The 21,807-nt window shown below is 45.0% G+C and overlaps 1 protein-coding gene across 3 annotated transcripts in view; it reads left to right on the top strand.

Moving 5' to 3' along the window:
• PC (pyruvate carboxylase) overlaps positions 1 to 21,807 on the top strand; it is a 102,228-nt gene that overhangs the window by 175 nt on the left and 80,246 nt on the right. Inside the window, exons 1-2 of one of the 3 annotated variants that reach the window (XM_024749152.1) lie at positions 79 to 218; positions 4,424 to 4,462. The gene's annotated coding sequence lies outside the window, so the exon portion shown is untranslated. Of the gene's footprint in view, positions 1 to 78; positions 219 to 4,423; positions 4,463 to 21,807 lie in introns of those variants that run through there. The other 2 variants (XM_024749153.1, XM_024749155.1) reach the window with 2 other exon arrangements.

Genomic DNA, 21,807 nt, shown 5'->3' on the forward strand with positions numbered 1-21,807 from the left:
GGCGCAGCCCGGCCTCGTCCACTCGGCTCCCCGGGGGCCGCCGGCGGCCTTATTCCTGCTCTCGGGCCCATTTTGCAGATGGAGAACCTGAGGGCACGGAGCCCTCAAATGCCTCGCGCGAGGTCCCTGAGGGCTCGAACCCAAGTCTGTCAGAATCCGGAGCCCAAGTGTCCCCCACCATACTGGAAGTTGCTCAGCTCTGAAGAAAGCCATGGCGTGTAAGGCGAGGGTTTTCCGTGTTACGAGTGCCTGCACTCTGCTTCCCATAGGATCCTCCTGGTAACCCTGGGGGGCATTCTTGTAATTCCACTTAGTTTCAGAAGAGGAAGCTTGGGGCGCCCAGAAGCAGTGATTAGGAGGAGGTGGGGCTGGGCTCAGCCCGTTATTTCTACAGCTTTTAGCAGTTTACAAAGTGCAGTGAGTAGCAGCTGGCCCTCCGGGAAATGCCCTCCTGGGCACGCAGTCTGAAGCCCTGGCTTTGAGGACCTGCCATACACGTTCCTCCCAGCACATCTTGCTTTGTGTACTTGGAGCGAGTTGTTTCACCTCTGGCTATCCTTTTCCTCATTTCACAAGTGCCGGGGCTAGGTCAGGTCCCTAGGTCCCTGGGAGCTTTGAAATTCTTAAAAATCTGATTAAAATTCATTTTGTGATAAAGAGGAGGCCAGGAGGGATCCCCGTTCTGTAGCTGAGGCTCAGAGAGGTGCCGCTATTTGCCAGATCATAACCAGAGCCTCCCCAGTCTTTACCAAGAAGTCTTTGCCTTCCCGTTGCTCCCTTACCCACTGCTACCAGCAGCCTTGGCCTCCCCAACCCCCCACCCTTCCCCTGCCTGTGATGCAAATACTGGAGTGGATGTGCTCAGCATTTCGATGCCCTCGCAGCTACAGCTTTTCTGCTTGCCTGCTCTTCATCTAAACCCTTGAACTCTTCATCACATTCTTTGCACACCTGTCATGTTCAGAGCCCTAGACTGGGTGATGCGCGAAGACGTGGGAGACAAGGTGCCCCAGAACTGCCAACAAACTGGTTGGGGGAGAGAAAAAGAAACAGAGCGTAAGCAGAAAGTCGGCATGCCGCAGATGTTTGTAGAGAGCTGGTGTGGGCGAGGTATGGCCAGAGGAGGATGTGGAAGAGGAAGTTCCGTAGAGGCCGGCAAATCAGGGCAAAACTCACACCAAGGCCAGGGACAGGACTGGCTGGGGCTGGATGGGCATGGATTAGGGAAGGCTTGGTGGAGGAGGCGAGTTGGGAGCCTCCTTTTTTTTATTTTTCTATAAATTTATTTATTTTAGTTTTGGCTGCGTTGGGTCCTCGTTGCTGCGTGTGGGCTTCCTCTAGTTGCGGCGAGCGTGGGCGACTCTTCGTTGCGGTGCGTGGGCTTCTCATGGCGGTGGCCTCTCTTGTGGTGCACAGGCTCTAGGTGCACAGGCCTCAGTAGTTGTGGCTCACGGGCTCTGTAGCGCAGGCTCAATAGTTGTGCCATACAGACTTAGCTGCTCCGTGGCATGTGGGATCTTCCCGGACCAGGGCTCGAACCTGTGTGCCCTACATTAGCAGGCGGATTCTTAACCATTGCGCCACCAGGGAAGCCTGAGTTGTGAGCCTCTTGATTCCATGGCGGCCAGCAGTGAAGAAGCAGTGATTGGATTTGAGCAGCCAAGGTTTTATGATGAAGTACAGGTGAGTTTTAAGTAACTGGACCCTGGCAGAGGAAGGCTGAGGAAGGTGGAAGGAGAACCTGGAGGAGATAGCACCTCCCAGTTGAGTGTGAGAAGTTTGGTTGGTCATCTCGCAGAGGCCTCTGCAGGAGGCGTTTATAAGGTGAGGGCACTTGCTAAGGTGCGGGTGAGTCAGAAGTGAGATTGGGTCCAGAGGCGCCGGGGTGCTTGGTTGGGCTCTGAGGGCCCAGCAGCAGCGGGCCTGAGCTACAGTCTTTGCTGTTTGTGTTCTAGTAAGCAACCTATGAGCACGTGTCCTTGTGAGAAGTTTCTTAGTGGCTGCTCTGCCCTGCAGAAAAGGGCTTTGTTCACTATAGCTGCGCAGTACCTATTGGTTGAATTGAATTAGGCTGCCATTCAGAATTTCTACAGTTTACCCCAAAGTCCCCTCTGCTCCTTATCTCTTTATCTTTCTCTACTGAAGCCTGTCCCAGCTTGACTGACTCTCTCCGCGCCAGTTCTCACCTCCAAGATCATCCCTCGGAGGGGTTTGCCTTGATGTTGTAACCCCGGTGGATCCTTCCTGCCTTTGAGGTGCTAGTACAGGTGACTTATCTTTTTTTTTTAAATCTTCTGCCTTGTTTTCCCTTTGTCTCATTTCCAGCGCCCTGGGTGCTGTGCTAGGTCCCTGTCCTGACACTGTTTGCAGAGGCGTGGGGCACTGGGGCACAGCAGGACTGCAGATCCAGGTCTCGTTCCAAGTCACAGCACATTCAGGGGCTGCAGGGATGATTGTCATATGTCAGAGGATCTGGGCTGAAGGCCTGGGCAGGCCCCAGACTGTCCAGATCTCTCCCTGGCACTTTCCCGCGTGAGCTGGAGACCTCAGGCCGGTAAACATTCCCCGTGAGGACTAGTGTGGGCCTTCTCTCTGGCTCCCTCCCAGTAGCATCTTACTGTCTTCTGAACAGGGCCCTCCTCCGCCCATCCAGAAGGTGTGCCTGTTTGGGGGCAAGTTTCTCTTCCAGACACATCGTTAACAGAAGTGGGGCATTTGCCTGCTCTCTCCGAAGCCTCACCTGGGCCCGCCTGACCATCTCTTCCCTTCCCTCTGTGTCTTAGCTGCCTCTTGTCTCAGCTGTGGATACTTTGCCAAACTGTCAAAGGAGTAGGGCCTGACAGTGGAAGCTGGGACAGTGACGAAAAGAGGAAGCCGTTTCCTCTTCCTTACTGAATGAAAAGATAGGCTCCCACCTGTTGGGCTTTTTCTTCTCTTTGACCCCACATGTACTCTCTTCTGCCTCAGCCTCATCTGAGACTACTGGCTGTTGCCCCAAAACTCACTTCTTTGTGTCCTTCTTCTGATCTTGTTCCTGACAATCTTGACTCTGCAGGACTTTTCCTCTTCTCTTGGCCTGTCGAAATTACTCTTCAGGCTTTCCTGCAATAAGCCTTGCTGGATCTATTGAGCTGGACGTGGGTTCTCTCTTTTAATAATAATGATGATAAATAATGATTGATTGTTATTAATAATAAAAGTCATCTTTTGTTGAGCTCTTACTGTGTGGTGGCAGGGACCTTGCTAAGCCCCTTTTATGTATTATTTGATTATCACAACAACCCTACAACAAAAGTACAGTTAGCTCCTTGTTTACAGATGAGGAATTGTGAGTGAAATAACTCCCTCAGAGTCACACAGCTAGGAAAGGGCACGGCTAGGGTCCTCCCCAAGCTGTCAGGCTCAGAGTACACGCTCGGGTCCCTCTCACGTACTATCCTGTTCTTACCTCTACTAGCTAGCCCCCAACAATGGTGCCCTATGCAGGGTATGTGCTCAAGATGTATTTTATTGAATTGAATGCCCCAAACGTTCATTTTCAGCCTCGACATAATCTACCAAGGCAACTCGTTTTCTTGGAACATGGACTTAGTTCATTTGATGGTTTGCTGGCCTGTGTCTCCATTTTGCTCTTTACTAACCAGTGGCTAAAGCTAACGGACAGGTGTGGCCTTTCAAAATCAAGCAGTCTGTAAACTCTAGAAAGTGGTCACGCACCACCAACTGGGCTCCCATGGGTCCAAACACAGGTGTGCTCTTTGTGTGTGGGGTGCTGGTCTCTGCAGGAAGGGATCTGAGGACAGCCGGCGAAATAGGAAACACACCAGCTTCTTCATTTGTGTCCAGTTGCAGAGTGAGACAGGAACCAGGCTCAGAGAATCCGGAGGTGAGTTAGCTCCTGAAGGATTGGAGGTGGCTCGAAAATTGGCCTGAGGTTGGATGGGAATGGGCAGGAAGACCAGGCACTTCAGATCGAACAAGAAAAGTTTCTAGAACTTGTTCTTGCGCAGTGGGTGCCAGGAAAAGGTTTTACTTAAATGCGTCTTATTAGGCACGTCGGCCAACGTCTGAGCGCGTCCTCTATACCAGGCACGGTGCCAGTGCTTTGAGTGTGTACCTCCTCGGGAGCCCTCCTCCCTGGGTGGTGGTGTTACTCCCATTTCACAGATGAGGAAACAAGCTTTGAGTGGTTCTGGGAGCGGGTGGCAAAGCAGCAAGAATAGAGCCCGGGTAGTTGGACGACAGAGCTGGGTTGCTCTCAGCCCTGTGCTGTCCTAGTGGCCCCCCAGATACCCTTGAGTTCAGGGGAAGGCAAAGCAGCAGTTCTTCTCTGGGTTTTAAGTCTGTGTTCCTGCTATGCCTGGCTTCTCTGGGGAGTGCTGGGAGAGAAACGAGGGTAACACTTTCTTTTTCTTTTATTTAGATAACCCCTGCCTCCTGAGAGCTGACAATACACTTGAGGGTAAGTCCTGTGCCTGGATCCAGGTCAGTGGGATGCCTGTGGGAGCAGCAGGACAAGCTCTGAGTTTTGGAAAATACATGCAGTCTTTGTCTGTTCCAGACTCTCTTGGTTTTCTTGGTTTTCACAGGAAAGTGATGTCTGGCTCCCTGCTGGCCCCAGTTGGCTGCTGGCCAGCCTCAGCAGGAGGCCCTACTTCTGGAAGGGTGTGGCTTGGGATGCCTGGTGGTGGGGGAGAGTGGCGAGGCTCCTCAGGACCACAAGAAGGAAGCATCTGTAGGGCTGGGCAGCCTCTGAGAAGAGCCCTTGAGTCCATGTGGAGAGCAGGCAGCTGGGCACAGGAGGTGGCTCTGTCAGCTGGCTGTAAAAGCACGTGACACATGTGTCCAGACAACGATGAGGGGGTGAAGGTGGACTTGCCCCTCCTTCCCCCCACATAGTGCTCTGTGTGGCAGCACGGCCCTGTATAACCTCCTGCTCTTAAGGTTTCCCCTCACACAGGAAACTCCACTGATTGCATTGATCCCGGTGTATCTCCGCAGCCTAAATTCCAAGGCCCTCGGGTCTGGGGTCCACCTGGTGGTCTGTGAGAGGGCCCTAGCCGGGCACGGTCCTGCCTCTGTGTAGCATCCCGCCTGCATTTCAGACACTGATATGCTCTTCCCTTCGTCCAGAGGCAGGCCAGCCGCTACCCCCTGTTTCACAGTCAGGTGCCCTGGGAACTTAGTGGCTCAGGGGCAGCTTTGTCCGGAGCTCAGGTTCAGTGCTCAGTGTGGAGATTCCTTTGTCCGGGGGCTTTTTTCATATGATCCTTCAGAACCCATGAGCTGTTCTCCGACCTGAGATTTTTCCACAGTCCTCACGTGTCCTAGGTCTTGGGCCAGGAGTGGCCGTTTTCCACTCTGAGATGGAGTTTGCTTGGAAAAGTGGGCGGAGTGTAAAGGCAGGTGGTATGAGTGGAAATGCCTCCGGACCTGTGATGGACTCCACCCTCCACAAACTTCCCACTGTTCTCTCTGCTTGCTGTCGGTCTCCCATCTTAGCTGATAGAGTTGAATGTTGTTGCTCTTACTGGCACCCCTGTGAGGAGAAGAGAGGCAGTTTGGTGACAGTCCCAATTTCTCAGCTTACGGAGCTGAGAAATTGGGGCCCAGAGAAGGCTAATTAGCAGAATCCAAGATTCTGACACCCCTCCTTTTTTTTTTTTTCCGGAGTGTCATCTTTTCTTGCATGTCTTCCCCAAATCCATCAGTAGGAAGGGAAAATTAGTCGCCAGGAAGGGCCTTCTTCTGCCAGGTCATCTAATTTGTTAAAGCTTGTTTGGCTTTTCAGTCCCTACTTCCCTCCTGAGTCCATGGAGCTTTGCTTAGTTACTGTAACTAAGACTCTGCCATTGAAGGTTCTCGCCTTCCCCTGTCCTCCTCCTTTTGGTCGCCTTGGTGATCCTGGAGGGAGGTAGATGTGGGCCTTTTTTTCTTTTTTAAGTATTATTCCAGAAGGCATAACCCTGGGTCATCTCAACACCCCCTCATTGCTGCTCTTCCTCTCCTCCTTACCCTGATTTGCCTGTGGGGTGGGGGGCGTTTGGCGGTGGTGCTGGGATATCGGATATCCAAGGCAGCTCTAAGTACATTTCCACCAGCTGTGGGCCAGACTCCACATGTGGCAGCTCCTCTCTGGCTGAGGCCTCGGGAAAATTCCATGATCTGGCTGTGCTGAGTCATGCTTAGTCTCTGAGGATACGTGTGTCACCTTTCGCATGTCTGTCACTGGTCAGCCCAGGATCCGGGGAGGGCTGCAGTTACTATAGAGTGATATCATGCGGCTGATCTTTTCTATTTGCCCATCGCTGTATGCTTTTCCCAGTGCTTTTATCAATATGAAATTGATTAATATTAAATCATTTATAATAAGTGGATTATTCTGGAAAACATTCCTCTCGTGAATGAGGAAACTGAAGTTCGGTGAGACCGAGTGACTTGGTGAGTTTTGGGTGACTGGTGAGTAGCGTGCTTGAGTGAGATTTTTTTAATCATCCCCCCCGCCCCCGGGTTTTTGTGCAATGCAAAGATTATTCAGAAGTTACTTTGATTGTACAAATTGATTTTCAGTTTGTTCAAGTTACAAACTCAAAAATCTCATTCTTCCTTTAAGGGCCAGTCTTTTACATTTAGCTTTTAAGTGTAGCCTACAAATCTTTCTGTTCTACTTACGATTCTAGAAAATTTTAATAATCACTTTAAGGGGTCTTTGGGTTAATACTTGATCCATTTGCAATCTTAACTCATTTGAAAATTTTAAATTGAGTTTATGAATTACATTCAACTTCCTTTAATAATACTTGAAATTGTCTGATTACCAAATCTTTAATACTTAAATATTCCTGTTTAACTAATAAATTAAACTGACTCAAATTTTCTTAAACATTCCTGTACTGTTTTATCTTATTTTTTCACACAGCTTTACCGAGGTGTTTTTCACATAATAAATTGTACATATTTAAAGTGTACAATTTATATTTTGAAATATGCATGCACTTGTGAAACCATGACCACAATTAAGATAGTGATTATCCAAAAGTGTCCTTGTGCCCCTTGGTAATCCCTGCCTCCCACCCCTCTCTGCCTTTACCATCTCCAAGTAACCACTGAACTGCTTTCTGTTACTATAGACTAATTTGCATTTTCTAGAATTTTACCTAAGTGGAATCATATAGGATGTACTCCTTTTTTGTCTGGCTTCATTCACTCAGCATAATTATTTTGAGGTTTGTCTGTGTTGCCTGTATGAATAGTTCTTTTTATTGCTGAGTAATATTCCATTAGTGGATATTCCACAATTTGTTTATCTCTTCACTTGTTGGTCATTTTAGTTGTTTCCAGTTTTTGGTGATTCTAAATAAAGCTGCTGTGAACCTCTGTAGAAGTCGTTGTATGGACATATATCTCCTTTTATCTTGGTAAATGTGTAGGAGCAGAGTGGCTGGATCATATGGTAGGTATATGTTTAACTTAAACTGCCCAACCATTTTCCAAAGTGGATATATCATTTTACATTCCCACCAGCGGCAGATGAGGGTTCTGGTCCCTCCACACCCTTACCAACAATGGAGACGGTCAGTCTTTTTCATTTTAGCCATTCTGAAAGGTATGTAGTGGCATCCCTTGGTGGTTTCAATTTGAATTTCCCTGGTAGCTAATGATGTTGAGCATCTTTTCATGTGCTTATTTGTCATCTGCCAATACTGATTTTATTTTATTTTTTATTAGTTTTTTAAAACTTCATCTTTTTTTAAAATGTTTTATTTATTTTATTTATTTATTTTTGGCTGCATTGAGTCTTTGTTGCTGTGTGCAGGCTTTCTCTAGTTGTGGTGAGCAGTGGCTGCTCTTTGTTGCAGTGTGCGGGCTCCTTATTGCAGTGGCTTCTCTTGTTGCAGAGCACAGGCTCTAGTCACAGGGGCCTCAGTAGTTGTGGCATGCGGGCTCAGTAGTTATGGCGCATGGGCTTGGTTGCTCCGCGGCACGTGGGATCCTCCCAGACCAGGGCTCGAATCCGTGTCCCCTGCACTGGCAGGCAGATTCTTAACCACTGCGGCACTAGGGAAGCCCCAGTACTGATTTTAAACTTAGTAAAATTCCGAGTTAAAATCCTAAGTGTAAACCAATTACTCAGTTACATATTTTAATTGAAATCTTGAGACTGACTCGTTACTCTGAATAGACCAGATTCCCTTGAACATTGAAGTACATAAAGTAACAGATACACAAAGATTTCTTAACACAAAATTATAAATATTATGGTTTTTATTTTCTTAGGCATATTTATATGCTTAAATTTTGTCTTCCTGGAGTTAAAGAAGCTTGCCTAATAAGGAAATAATGATATGATCTCAAACTGTAGTAAATTACTTTCCTAAGTGACATTTGGAGTTTCTTTCTCAACTGGATAACACTTTTTTTTTAGTAATTCAAGAGATTGCTGCCCAGGGTGAAACTGGGTCTTAGTCTTTGAATCCAACTGCTAGGCAGAGCCCAGAGTCATTGCCATTTTGCCCCCAATTGGGGACGGTTTCATAGCCCATGTGCCCTAGATTGAGGCATGCCTAATCCTTCTCTTCTCATGGAACTCTGCACTTCTATACTCAGGCTGCTACGCTGTGTGACTGGATTCAATTAATCTACTTAAACCTTCATTTCTGTGCGCTATGGCCACAAAATAGGTGGAATTAAAATACAAAATAGGTGGAATTTAGATTCTGCATATCTTCCAAACCTTTGATCAAGGACTAGTTTTAAAATCTTGCCAGTGGGACTTTCCAGGTGGCACAGTGGTTAAGAATCCGCCTGCCTGTGCAGGGGACATGGCTTCAAACCCTGATCTGGGAAGATTCCACATGCTGCAGAGCAGCTAAGCCTGTGCGCCACAACTACTGAGTCCGCGTGACACAACTACTGAAGCCTGCGTGCCTGGAGCCCATACTCCACAACTAAGAGAAGTCACGGCAATGAGAAGCCTGTGCACTGCAACAAAGAGTAGCCCCTGCTCTCCACAACTAGAGAAAAGCCTGTGCGCAACAATGAAGACCCAATGCGGCCAAAAATTAATTAATTAATTAATTTAAAAAAAATCATGCCAGTGACACAGCAGTGTGGGAATTTGAGTCCCAGTCTTCTGTGTCTGGCGTTTCCTCCCTATACCTTACATCTTATCAAATGCAGAGAAAGGGAGTCTGGTACTTAAGGGTTCTTGGTTTCTGGTCAGGCTTGGTTACTAAGAAATTCTGGCACCTGAAACCCATGCCTGCCTTTTCGTATTCTTTAGTTCATCCCCCTGGAAATGGTGAGAAGCCTGGCCTCTCCCTAACCTCCCAGTGGAGAGCTACAAATCTCTTTGGAGGGACATTGTCATCAAACTCTTGTTAGAGATTTGGATATTATTTTATTTATTTTATTTTTTTAAAGTGATTTTTTTAAACTTTATTTTTAAAAATTTATTTATTTATTTTTGGCTGCGTTGGGTCTTCGTTACTGTGCGAGGGCTTTCTCTAGTTGCGGCGAGCGGGGGCCACTCTTCATCGTGGCGCGCAGGCCTCTTACTGTTGCGGCCTCTCTTGTTGCAGAGCACAGGCGCCAGATGCGCAGGCTCTGTAGTTGTGGCTCACGGGCCTAGTTGCTCCGTGGCCCGTGGGATCTTCCCAGACCAGGGCCCGAACCCATGTCCCCTGCATTGGCAGGCAGATTATCAACCACTGCGCCACCAAGGAAGCCCTAAATTTATTATTTATTTATTTATTTTTGGCTGCGTTGGGTCTTCATTGCTGTGCGTGGGCTTTTTCTAGTTGCAGCGAGCGGGGGCTACTCTTTGTTGCAGTGTGTGGGCTTCTCATTGCGGTGGCTTCTCTTATTGCGGAGCACGGGCTGTAGGCGCACAGGCTTCAGTAGTTGTGGCACATGGGCTCAGTAGTTGTTGCTCGCGGGCTGTAGAGCACAGGCTCGGTAGTTGTGGCACACGGGCTTAGTTGCTCCGCGGCATGTGCGATCTTCCCGGACCAGGGCTCGAACCCGTGTCCCCTGCATTGGCAGGCGGATTCTTAACCACTGCGCCACCAGGGAAGTCCCAGAGATTTGGATTTTAGATGATAAACAGATCTGGACTTGCGTTCCTGTCTTGTCACTGGGTGTGGCCTTAGGAAGCTTGTGACTGGTGAGTGGGACCTAGATGAAAGTTATTAATGCAGGCTGACCTCTCCCCTGTTGTCTAATGCTTATGTGGCTCCATATGGGTAAAAGCGAAGGTCTGTGGAGTTACATGAAAAGGAAATTTGAATAGGGGACTGTCTTAGATTCCTGCTTTTCAGAAGTTTTAAATACAGTCTTTCCTTACGTTTGACTCTGAGTTCCCCCTTCAGGTGGTGAAGGAGCATTGCGTGATACACAGCGTGAGAATCTATTAAATCATGGCAGTGACATCACTGAGTATTAGAATCTGCATCCAAAGAGATAGGAAAATGTGCTGCATATCAGGGCAGGGCATTAAATGGCAGAGGATGCAGAGAAAATTAAAACTAAAACTTAAAAGAAAAAAGGCATTTGACAAGGCAATTTCAGTTCTAGAAATGTAACCTAAGGTATAATGGGACAAGCACACAAGCATACTAGGCTGTTTGGATCAGCATTTTTTTTTTTTTTTTTTGGATTAGCATTTTTATAGCAAAAAAAAAAAAAGGGAAACCACCAAATGTACATCAGAAAAGGATTGCTACATATGCAGTCCGTTCAGTGTCATACAATGCAGCTTTAAACATAGCCCGTGTACCCTGATCAAACTGTTGCTGTAAACCTATTACCACAGAGCAAGAGCCAAGATACTTTTACTCGAGAAAAGGTAAAACAAAATGTATAATACCTCATTTTGGTTATTTTGGAATGTTATTCCAATTTTTTTTCTAGATGCTAGAATTATAAAATTATGTGTTTAATAAATGTTGCTGTGTCTTTGTAAATAATCAGATTTTTTTTAAAATTTAGAGAAGTGTGGCATTTAAAACACTATTTGGGGCTTAAGATCAAGTACAGAGTGTTTAAGTATCAGAGTTCTTTTACCCATATTCTTCAAAAAATTGTTCAGAGGGATGAAAACCTCTTTCTAACTGCCATATGAGATGCAGATTCCTCGGGAATGGTGAAATAAGGAGTTTTTGAAAGATATTCCTCTGTAAAAGAAATGAGAAAACTGGCAAAAATTGTCAGAATCAACTTTTTCAGAACTCTGGAAATTAACCAAAGGCTTACAGCAATCCAGGGAACATTTATTCAAGAAAAATGGCTGAATCTTGTTTTCAACAAAAGATTATGAGGCATGTAAAGAATGGTGTATACACAGGAAAAGACACAATCAGTAGAAACTGTCCCTGAGGAAACTCAGGCCTTAAACTTTATAGACAAAGACTTTAAATCATCTATTTAAAAATATGTTTAGGACTTCCCTGTCAGTCCAGTGGTTAAGACTCGGAGCTTCCACTGCAGGGGGCATGGGTTTGATCCCTGGTTAGGGAATTAAGATGATCTCCCATGCCTCGCTGCATGACCCCCAAAAAAAAATTGTTTAAAGAACTAAGGGAAAGTATGAGAACAATGCCTCACCATAAAGAGATGAACAATAAGAGAAGAAATTACCAAAAAAAAAAAAAATTCTGGAGTTGCAAATTACAATAACTGAAGTGAAAAAATCACTAGGAGCTCAACAGCAGAGTTGGGCAGGCAGAAGAATCAGCAAACTTTTTTTGTTTTGGCCGCGCCACGCAGACTGTGGGATCTTAGTTCCCCGACCAGGGATTGAACCCGCACCCTCGGCAGTGAAAGTGCAGAGTCCTAACCACTAGACCACTAGGGAATTCCCAGAATCAGCAAACTTGAAGATAGGTCATTTGAGGTTAAACACTGAGAAACAGAAGGAAAAAAGAATGAAGGAAAATGAGCAGGGCCTCAGACACCGACAGCATACGCATGATGGGAGTCCTAGAAAGAGGATAGAAAGGAGCAGAACGAATGTTTGATGAAATAGCCCTAAAATTCCCAAATTTGATGAAAAACAGTAACTTATGTACCCAGGAAGTTCAGTGAACTCCAAGTAGGATAAAATCAAAGAGATCCACACCTAGACACATCATAATCAAAGCATCTTGAAAGCAAGAGATAAGCGACTCATCACAAGGACCTTTGATAAGGTTAAGAGCTGACTTCTCCTTGGAAACCATGGATGCCAGAAGGCAGTGGGATGAACATAGATGCCATATGAGGCAAAACCTTTAACTGTATTTGATCTTTGAGTCTTAGATGGCTCTGATCTCTTCCATCTTCAGGGATAACATGTCAGTGTAGTCCCTAAATAACAATTACTCAAGCTCCTTTCACACTTGACCTGTAGGAATTCTTTTACCAAGTTCCCCTCTGCAGGTATTTTTAGAAATACCTAAGGAATACTTATTATGTGTTCCACCAAGCCTGGGACATAGTTGGGGCTCAAAAAATCTTTGTTAAATGAATAAAATCCACCTGGGTTACTGATTTCCTTGGCCAGCTGTCTATTTTCTCTTCTGCATGTCATTAGTTCTCCCTGTCTCAGGGCTGTTGCCTCCTTCCTCATACTATTTTGCCTTCAACATGCAAACAGACTTAACTCATAACTTCTCAAAGTATATCTTTTATTATATTTTATTTTATTTTTTTGGCGATACGTGGGCCTCTCACTGTTGTGGCCTCTCCCGTTGCGGAGCACAGGCTCCAGACGCGCAGGCTCAGCGGCCATGGCTCGCCGGCCCAGCCGCTCCGCGGCATGTGGGATCTTCCTGGACCGGGGCACGAACCCATGTCCCCTGCAACGGCAGGCGGACTCTCAACCACTGCGCCACCAGGGAAGCCCTCAAAGTATATCTTTTAAAAATATTACCAGGCTTCCGGGTGGTGCAGTGGTTAAGAATCTGCCTGCCAGTGCAGGGGACACAGGTTCGAGCCCTGGTCCGGGAAGATCCCACGTCCCGCAGAGCAACTAAGCCCGTGCGTCACAACTACTGAGCCTGCGCTCTAGAGCCCGCAAGCCACAACTACTGAAGCCCGCACACCTAGAGCCCGTGCTCCGCAACAAGAGAAGCCACCGCAGTGAGAAGCCCGCGCACCACAACGAAGAGTAGCCCCCGCTCGCCACAACTAGAGAAAGCCCGCGCGCAGCAACAAAGACCCAACACAACCAAAAATAAAAATAAATAAATAAAATTTAAAAAATAAATAAAAATATTACCAGATATTTCACAAAATTTTACTGAATGCTTGGGGATAGCAGGTTGGAATTACAACACAGAAAAAAAAGTTTTGTCCCCAAAGGTGAATTCAACCTTTACCTCAAGAAAAATAGAACAACTACTATAATCTACTAATGGCAGCCTCTCCCCTACCCATCAGCCATCAAGGTTTCAACTATCTCACCCCAGGACACTATGGAACCAACTGCTCATGTTCTATTGCTTTTGTTGTTGATAATATTCCTTATATGTGTATCACACTTTAGAGTTTTATTCTTTATTGGACAGTTCTCATTGGGACAGGTTTAGGTTGTGGTTCCATCGTCATGGATGATGGATCAGAGGTTCGGGGGGCGTTGAGTGACTTACCCAGCTCCACCAGTAAGAGGCAGAGCCAAGCTTTGGAAGCAGCAGTTCCAGTTCCTGGCCTTGGGTTCTTCCTGCTGTCCAGAATATTAGAACATGATGCCTCAGTGTCACTGTGCGCAGGTCTGAGAAGACCAACCCGAAACTCTCCGACTTTCCTACTTAAATTAATCTCTTCATCCGTGTTTGCTGCTTTTGTCCCAAAAGCCATTTGTTGTCACCTGGGCTTGTGGCCAGTTGGGAGTCTCTCCTCCCTGCCATGTTGCCTAAGACCTTTTGCCTTTCCTCAACCTTTCTGGATTTTGACTATTCAGTTCCAGCCGGTTGCAAAACAGCTGTTTGTGTTTTTGCTGACCCGAATCATCTTTCCATCCCTTTTTACTTCTGATATTCTTAAATGGCAGTTTCAATATTTGGCAAAATAAATTCCCCGTGATCTAATCCTGAGTTTTCACACTTCACTGAATGGTTTAAAAAGGGCAAAAGTTATTACTGTGCATTGTTCTAAGGAAGTGTTTGTTCTTTCCTCAAGCATTTGCTGTGCATCTGTGGCAGGCACAGATGGATCTGACGACGTGGCCCCTGCCTTCAGTCGCTTATCCTGTGGTTGAGGAGAGAAGGGATGCATGTCCTGGGGCAAAATACATGCTCGCTCAAGTAGTAACTAGCTAATAAGGAACAGTCATAACTGCTGTTTACTGAGTGCTGTTTCTGTGGCAGGTAAGATGCTAAATGCAAAAACGAATGTAGAAAATTATCAGGCAAGTTCCTTAGGCTCTTTGAGCTTTGGTTTCCTCGTCTATAACATAGGGGCAATAAGACCTTCCTCATGGGGATATTGGGGGGATTAAATGAAATAACATAAAGCGGCACTTAGTGGGCACATCCTAGTGGTGGCTGTGTTGATGGGGCCAGTGGAGAATAGTTCCAGGAGAACTCCTTATGGAGAGTAGAATACATGAGGCCAAGGGCCTGCAAGCTGAGGGGACTGGGTGGGAGGGGAGCTGCTCAGAAAGGACTTCTTGGGAGAGCTGGCCCTTGAATGAGGGAGTCACATTGGGGTTGGTGGAGAGGAGGGGACGGTACCCAGGCAGTGACACACGGAGGAAAGTCATAGCGATGAGAAGAGCCAGGCATGGGAAAGGGGTGATGCCCCTAGCCTCACTGTCAGGAGGAAGGCGATGGATGGTCCATGAAGGTGGAGATTTGTGTTTGCTTTGTCTTCTGCTGAACACACAGGACCCTGGAACTTAGGAAACCCTGTTAAAAAAAAAAAAGGATGCTCTTGGGGATTAGTGAGCATCAGGGCTGGGAGATTCATTCTGTGAATGCCCAGCTGCCTGTTGGGATTTGAGACAAGAAGCCTCTGAGATGCTTGAGCTGGCGACCCCCCGAAAGGTGAATGGGGTTTTGAGAAACTCTTCTTTAAGCAGTGAGCCAGCTGACCTGGCATGGGGAGAGGCAGGAGGTCAGGGTGGGGGACCAGCTCTGAGAGGCAATTCAGAGCTGCTGTTACCACGTGTGTGGACTAGGGAAGGGGTGGTGATGGGAAGGAAGAAGTGAACACAGAAGAAAGGTTGTCATGGAGCGAAGTGGGGAGAGGACTTGGAGAACTCTAGTTTGTAACTCTACCTCTGTCCCGAAATGCAGAGCAAGAAAAGCAACGCATTCATGTAGCTGAAGGACTGAGGTCGGGGAAAGTGGAGAGGCGTAGAAATAAGGAGTTGAAGTGGGGTGCCATTTTTGGAGATGGGCTATTAAACCCAACTCAAAATTTCCTGAGAAAATTGAGTTTGCTTGAGACCGGAGCAGTTAGTCCTGAGAACTTACCTGGAGAAAAGTTAGAATAGACGGGGGGCACCTGCTGACGAGAGGGGAAGTGCGTGGAGACTGAAGTCACAAGTTAGGGGATGGTCAGCTTTACCTTCTATTGTAGGAAAGGTCTGAGTCTAGTCTTGTAGCTGGCCTCTCCCTTTGTTGTTTTTACGACTCTGAGTCAGTTTTCTTCCCCCTCATGACTCACTTCTGCAGCTGGGGAGAACACACAGCTTAAAGAGGCTTTCTCTCTAGGGGTCAGATGAAGGACATATCTGGGGCAGAGGGCCCCAGAATGTAGCCATTCCTAGCAGACGTATGGTCCCAGAAGGACATTTCAGTCACTGCCTCTTTGAGATTTTTGTCCCAGATCAGCCAGCCCAGCAGAGTAAGCCCAAGTGGTCAGTTATCAATGGGATCCCAACCAGGGGTCTCTGATGGTGTTTTTTACGTTGAACATCTCTGACACCAAATGTGTGCTGTTTTTCCCAGCACCAACAAATTCTCTGACTCTCTGGCACCAACTGGGTGATCTATAATTTAATTCAGTTCTGACACTAACCACTTGGAGTTAGCGCAGATACCAAAAGTTAAGCACTCAGTCCCACAAGACTGTCCCTATTTCAGTCACCAGTCCCCAGTTACCACCTGTACTTCTGACCAACCGACTAGAAATAGGGCATTCCCACCTAGGTTTGATAATTTGCTGTAATGGCTCACAGAACTCAGGAAAACACTTTACTTACATTTACTGATTTATTTTAAAGGATACAAATAAACAGCCAGATAAAGGGGTACTTTAGGTGAGGTCTGGAAGGATCCAGGCACAGGATCTTCTGCCCCCATGGAGTTAGGGTGCCTCACCCTACTGGCATTCACCAACCAAGTAGTTCCCTGAACCATGTGGTTTAGGGTATTTATGGAGGTTCCATTGTGTAGGCATGATTGGCCATTGGTGATTAACTCAGTCTCCAGCTCCTCCCCACTTCCTCGAAGTCGGAAGTCCGGGGTTAGGGCTGAAAGTGCCAATCCTCTAATCACGTGGTTGCTTCCTGCGGTTAGCCAGCCCCCTCTCCTGACGCTATATCTAGGAGCTCACCAAGTGCCATTGTATCAGCACAAACTCAGGTGTGGTTGAAAGGGACTTTTATAAATAACAAAAGGTGCCGCTCTCACCCCTATCACTCAGGAAATTCCGAGCGTTTTAGAAACTCTTGTGCCAGGAACCTAGGGCAAAGACCAAATATATATTTCTTATTATATCACAACATTGCAGGGTCTCTGTGGGATGCTGGGCTTGGATGGGCTGGAGTTGTACCCTGGCTGTGAAATCTCTTGAGATGATGGAGGACCTTCCACCCTGAAATCTGAGGTCTGGTGAAGCAGTTACTGATAAGGCAAAGGAAGCCCAGGTGTGATCCATGTGATGGCCTCAGCAGCACTACACTTGAACCTAATAGCGTTTAACGGGTTACCAAGTGGTAACCCAAAAGATTAGGGCTTGACTTAAAAAAAAAAAAAAGAGTTTTCTATTTTAGCTCAGTAATACTTGCACCTGGTACAGATGTTTAAATGTATAAAAATCTTTTGTTTTCTCTCCCTTATAACCCAGTGTTATAGACCACCTGTAGGCCACCTCTGGTTAAAGTGTCTTGTCTATCCTTTTAGAGACGATGTGGCCATTTAAAATAGAAGTATATTTCTGTTCTTTTTTTCTCCTACAGCCTCTCTCTGCTCTGTGCCCTTTTCATTTATGAATGTATCTTAGAGATACATTCCATATCAATACGGATGTCTGCCTCACTCTTTTTCTTTTATTTTAAACAAAATGCACATCTTTATTTGTATATTAGAGAGTCTGAAAGAATATATACCAAACTGTTAATTCTATTTGAGGAAAAAAAGGGAGGGTATCAGTTACTGTGTTTTCACTTGCAAATAGTAGAAAATATAGACACAAATATGCTTAAATAATAAATGGAATATAGTGACCAAGTAACCAAAAAGCGCAGACATGAAGTGGGCTTTGGTGAAGGGTTGATGCAGGAGTTCAACAATGTCATTCAGCTGCCAGCCTTTCTCTGTCTTGCCCTTTGTCTTCAAAGGTAAAAGCTTCTTGAGGACGTTATGCTAAGTGAAATAAGCCAGACAAAAAAGGACAAATACTGTATGATTCCACTTATATAAGGTACATAGAACTGTCAGACTTTTTTTTTTTAACATCTTTATTGGAGTATAATTGCTTTACAGTGTTGTGTTAGTTTCTGCTGTATAACATTTTTCATTTATTTCTGATCTTATCTTTATGGTTTCTTTTCTTCTGCTAACTTTGGGGTTTTTTGGTTTTTTTTTTAAATTTATTTTATTATTTATTTATTTATGGCTGTGTTGGGTCTTTGCTGCTGTGCGAGGGCTTTCTCTAGTTCCAGTGAGCGGGGGCTACTCTTCATTGTGGTGTGCGGGCTTCTCGTTACAGTGGTTTCACTTGTTGCACAGCATGGGCTCTAGGCGCACGGGCTTCGGTAGTTGTGGCATGTGGGTTCATTAGTTGTGGCTCGCGGGCTCTAGAGCGCAGGATCTGTAGTTGTGGCACACAGGCTTAGTTGCTCCATTATATGTGGGATCTTCCCAGACCAGGGCTCGAACCCGTGTCCCTTGCGTTGGCAGGTGGATTCTTAACCACTGTGCCACCAGGGAAGTCCCTATTCTGACTTTTGTAGTAATAATTCTCTTGATTTTCCCAATAGTTTACCATTTATGAACAATCTCTAAATAACTTATTGTTTAGTTCTGCCTTTTTTGGACCATCATAGCCATGGAGTTGTACTGTGACTTCTGTGACTGGCTTCGCATTACATTGGGATTTATCCACGGGCATGCATGTGACTCCTTTCATTTTCTGTGCTGTGTAGCTTTACACTGTATGAATGTGTTACAGTGTATCTATCCTTTCTGCTGCCAGGAAGCCTGTAGGCTGCTTCCATGTGTTTGCTCTTAGGAATAACCCTGCTGGGCACATTCTTATACATGGCCCCTGGTGTACAGGAGCAAGTTTTTCTAGGATATGAAATAGGAGTGGAATTCCTGCCACATCTAACTCTTCCTGGTTATGCAAAACTCTATTCCAGTGTGGTTGTACTAATTTACCCTTTTTCCCACCAGCAATATAGAGCATTGAGTATTTTCTGACCACCCATGTGGTGGGAATTTGGACCACAAACCTGTGAGTGTTGTCTTGTGATTACAACTTCTTGCGGTGAGTTTGTTTGTTTCTCCAACTGCTCAGTGCCGAAGATGGAGACACTTGATGTTTTGTGCAGGTAGCTCTTGGGGGTGAGGAGAGGTAGATCAGGTTTGTTTCTGCTTTTCTCATATTCTGAGGGAGTATCATTGGAAGTCACAACTTCACTGGAGGTAAGGTCTCCTTAGACCTCCCACCTTGGGTGGGCTCTGGACTCTGCCTGTGTGCCCTTTGAAACTTGGAAAACTGAAGCTCAGGTTTGCCTTGGTTCTGCAAATGCCCTCAGTGCAAAAACTTCAATGTTTACTTGCCTCTCTGGGTTTCTGCCTCTGCTTAGATTTGGACCCAAATGTTCCTTATTTTCTTGCTAACTTGTCTATTCTTTCAAGAAAAAAATTTAAATATATATACATATATAGACACACACATATTTTATCTAGCATTTTTAGTTGTTTTCAGCAGGAGGGTTGGACGGTTATCTCCCCCAGCTAGAAAATTTCTTGTTTAAAGTAGTGCTTTTGGAATGGAGTCTTTGTATCCCTAGGGATGTGGCTTCCATTCTCATGGGTCTTTGGGTTTCACACTTGAGAATAAGACCATCAGTATCACAGTGATGTTATGGAGGCGGTTTGGGCCGTTCCCCCAGAGTTGTAGTACTTTGCTGCTTGGGTTGGGCCAGGAAATGTGACTCACTCATTTCAAACTCATGTGACACTGATTTGTCCCAGAAGGCCACTTTGTGAATTTGTAATGGAAGATGAAATCCCTGGGGTCTGCCCCTCCTGGTTTTAAAGACCTGTGGTTGGCCCATCTGTACCAAGTACCAGGGGCTGTGTACCAGCCAGGGGCTGTGTCCACTCTAGCATTCACTATATAGATAGGGTTGCTTTGGAGAGCAGGAATAGCACAACTATTAATACATGTCTTAAGGGATTTTAAAAATGATATTATCCTATTTTAGACCCTGGTCCCCCTTGACTCTGGTTGCAGATTCCTACTTTCACATAGATCTTTTTCCAAATATTTTGCCCTTCTGATTTATGAAATTCCCCATAATTCACATATTTTTGGCATTCCTGGGAAGACTGAATACCCTTGCTGTCATTCTGCTACTGCCAAACTGATCTTGTTATGTGTTAATTTCAGGCTGGCCTGATTCTTGTTTGGTTTTGTGTTTTCTTAAAAACCTTTTTATATTGTCCTTCTGTTGTCTGGAAACCAAAAAGGCTACTTATTTATTTTATTTTTCCTTTTTTTCTTATTGTGGTAAAATACACATAAACTTTACCCTGTGAACCATTTTTAAGTATACAGTTCAGTGGTATTAAGTCCATTTCACATTGTTGTGCAACCATCCTCACCATCCATTCCCATAACTCTTTTCATCTTGTAAAACAGAAACTCACTCCATTAAACAATAACTTCTATTCTCCCCTCCCTGCCAGGCCCTGGCAACCGTCATTATACTTTTCGTGTTTTCATGTGCTTATTGGCCATTTATATATCTTCTTTGAAGAAATGTTTATCCAAGTCCTTTTTTCCATTTTTGAATTGGGTTGTTTGTTTTTTTGCTGTTGAGTTTTAGGAGTTCTCTCTATATTCTAGTTATTAACCCTTTATCAGATATATGATTTGCAAATATTTTCTCCCTTTCTGTGGGTTGCCTTTTTACTCTGTGAATAATGTCTTCTTTTTTTTGTTGTTGAAGTACAGTTGATTTACAATGTTGTGTTACTTTCTGCTGTACAGCAAAGTGAATCAGTTATACATATACATATATCCATTCTTTTTTAGATTCTTTTCCCATATAGGTCATTACAGAGTACTGAGTAGAAGTTCCCTGTGCTATACAGTAGGTCCTTATTAGTTATCTATTTTATATATAGTAGTGTATATACATCAATCCCAATCTCCCAATTTATCCCTCCCCTTCTTCCCCTCCCGGTAACCATAAGATTGTTTTCTACATCTGTAACTCTATTTCTGTTTTGTAAATAAGTTCATCTAAAACATTTTTTTAGATTCCACATATAAGCGATATCATACGATATTTGTCCTTCTCTGACTTACTTCACTCAGTATGATGATCTCTGGCTCCATCCGTGCTGCTGCAAATGGCATTATTTTGTTCTTTTTTATGGCTGAGTCATATTCCATTGTATATATGTGTCACATCTTCTTTATCCATTCCTCTGTCAGTGGGCATTTAGGTTGCTTCCACGTCCTGGCTGTTGTAAATAGTGCTGCAGTGAACATTGTCGTGCATGTATCTTTTTGAATGACGGTTTTCTTTGGGTCTATGCCCAGGAGTGGGATTGCTGAATCACATAGTAGCTCTATTTTTAGTTTTTTAAGGAAGCTCTGTACTGTTCTCCATTGTGGCTGTACCAGTTTACGTTCCCACCAACAGTGTAGGAAGGTTCCCTTTTCTCCACACCCTCTCCAGCATTTACTCTTTATAGATTTTTTGATGATGGCCATTCTGACCAGTATGAAGTGGTACCTCGTTGTAGTTTTGATTTGCATTTCTCTAATAATTAGTGATGTTGAGCATCTTTTCATGTGCTTTTTGGCCATCTGAATAATGTCTTCAGATACACAAATTTTTAAAATTTTCATGAAGTTCAATTTGTCTATTTTTTCTTTTGTTATTTGTGCCTTTGATGTCATATCAGAGAAGTCCAGTGTCCAAAGTCATGAAGCTTTTGTCCTGTTTTCTTCTAAGAGTATTGTTATTTTTGGTTTTACATACAGGTCCTTGATCCATTTTGAATTTATTTTTGTATATGGTGTTAGGTAAGAGTCCAACTTCATTCTTTTGGATGTGGGTATCCAATATTCCCAGCACTATTAGTTGAAAAAACTGTCCTTTCCCCATTGAATAGTCTTAGCATCCTCATGAAAAATAATTTGACCATATATGTGAGAGTTTATTTCTAGGCTCTCTGTTCTATTCCATTGGTTTATGTGTCTACCTTTATGCTAGTACCACACTGTAATTGATTACTGTAGCTTTGTAGTAGGTTTTGAAATCCGGAAGTATGAGTCTTCCAGTTTTGTTCTTCTTTTTCAAGATTGTTTTGGCTATTTGGGGATTCCATTAGAATGGGTTTTTCTATTTCTACA

The sequence above is a fragment of the Neophocaena asiaeorientalis genome, unplaced genomic scaffold, assembly GCF_003031525.2.
Source record: "Neophocaena asiaeorientalis asiaeorientalis breed wild unplaced genomic scaffold, Neophocaena_asiaeorientalis_V1.1 scaffold43, whole genome shotgun sequence".
NCBI classification, from domain to species: domain Eukaryota; kingdom Metazoa; phylum Chordata; class Mammalia; order Artiodactyla; family Phocoenidae; genus Neophocaena; species Neophocaena asiaeorientalis.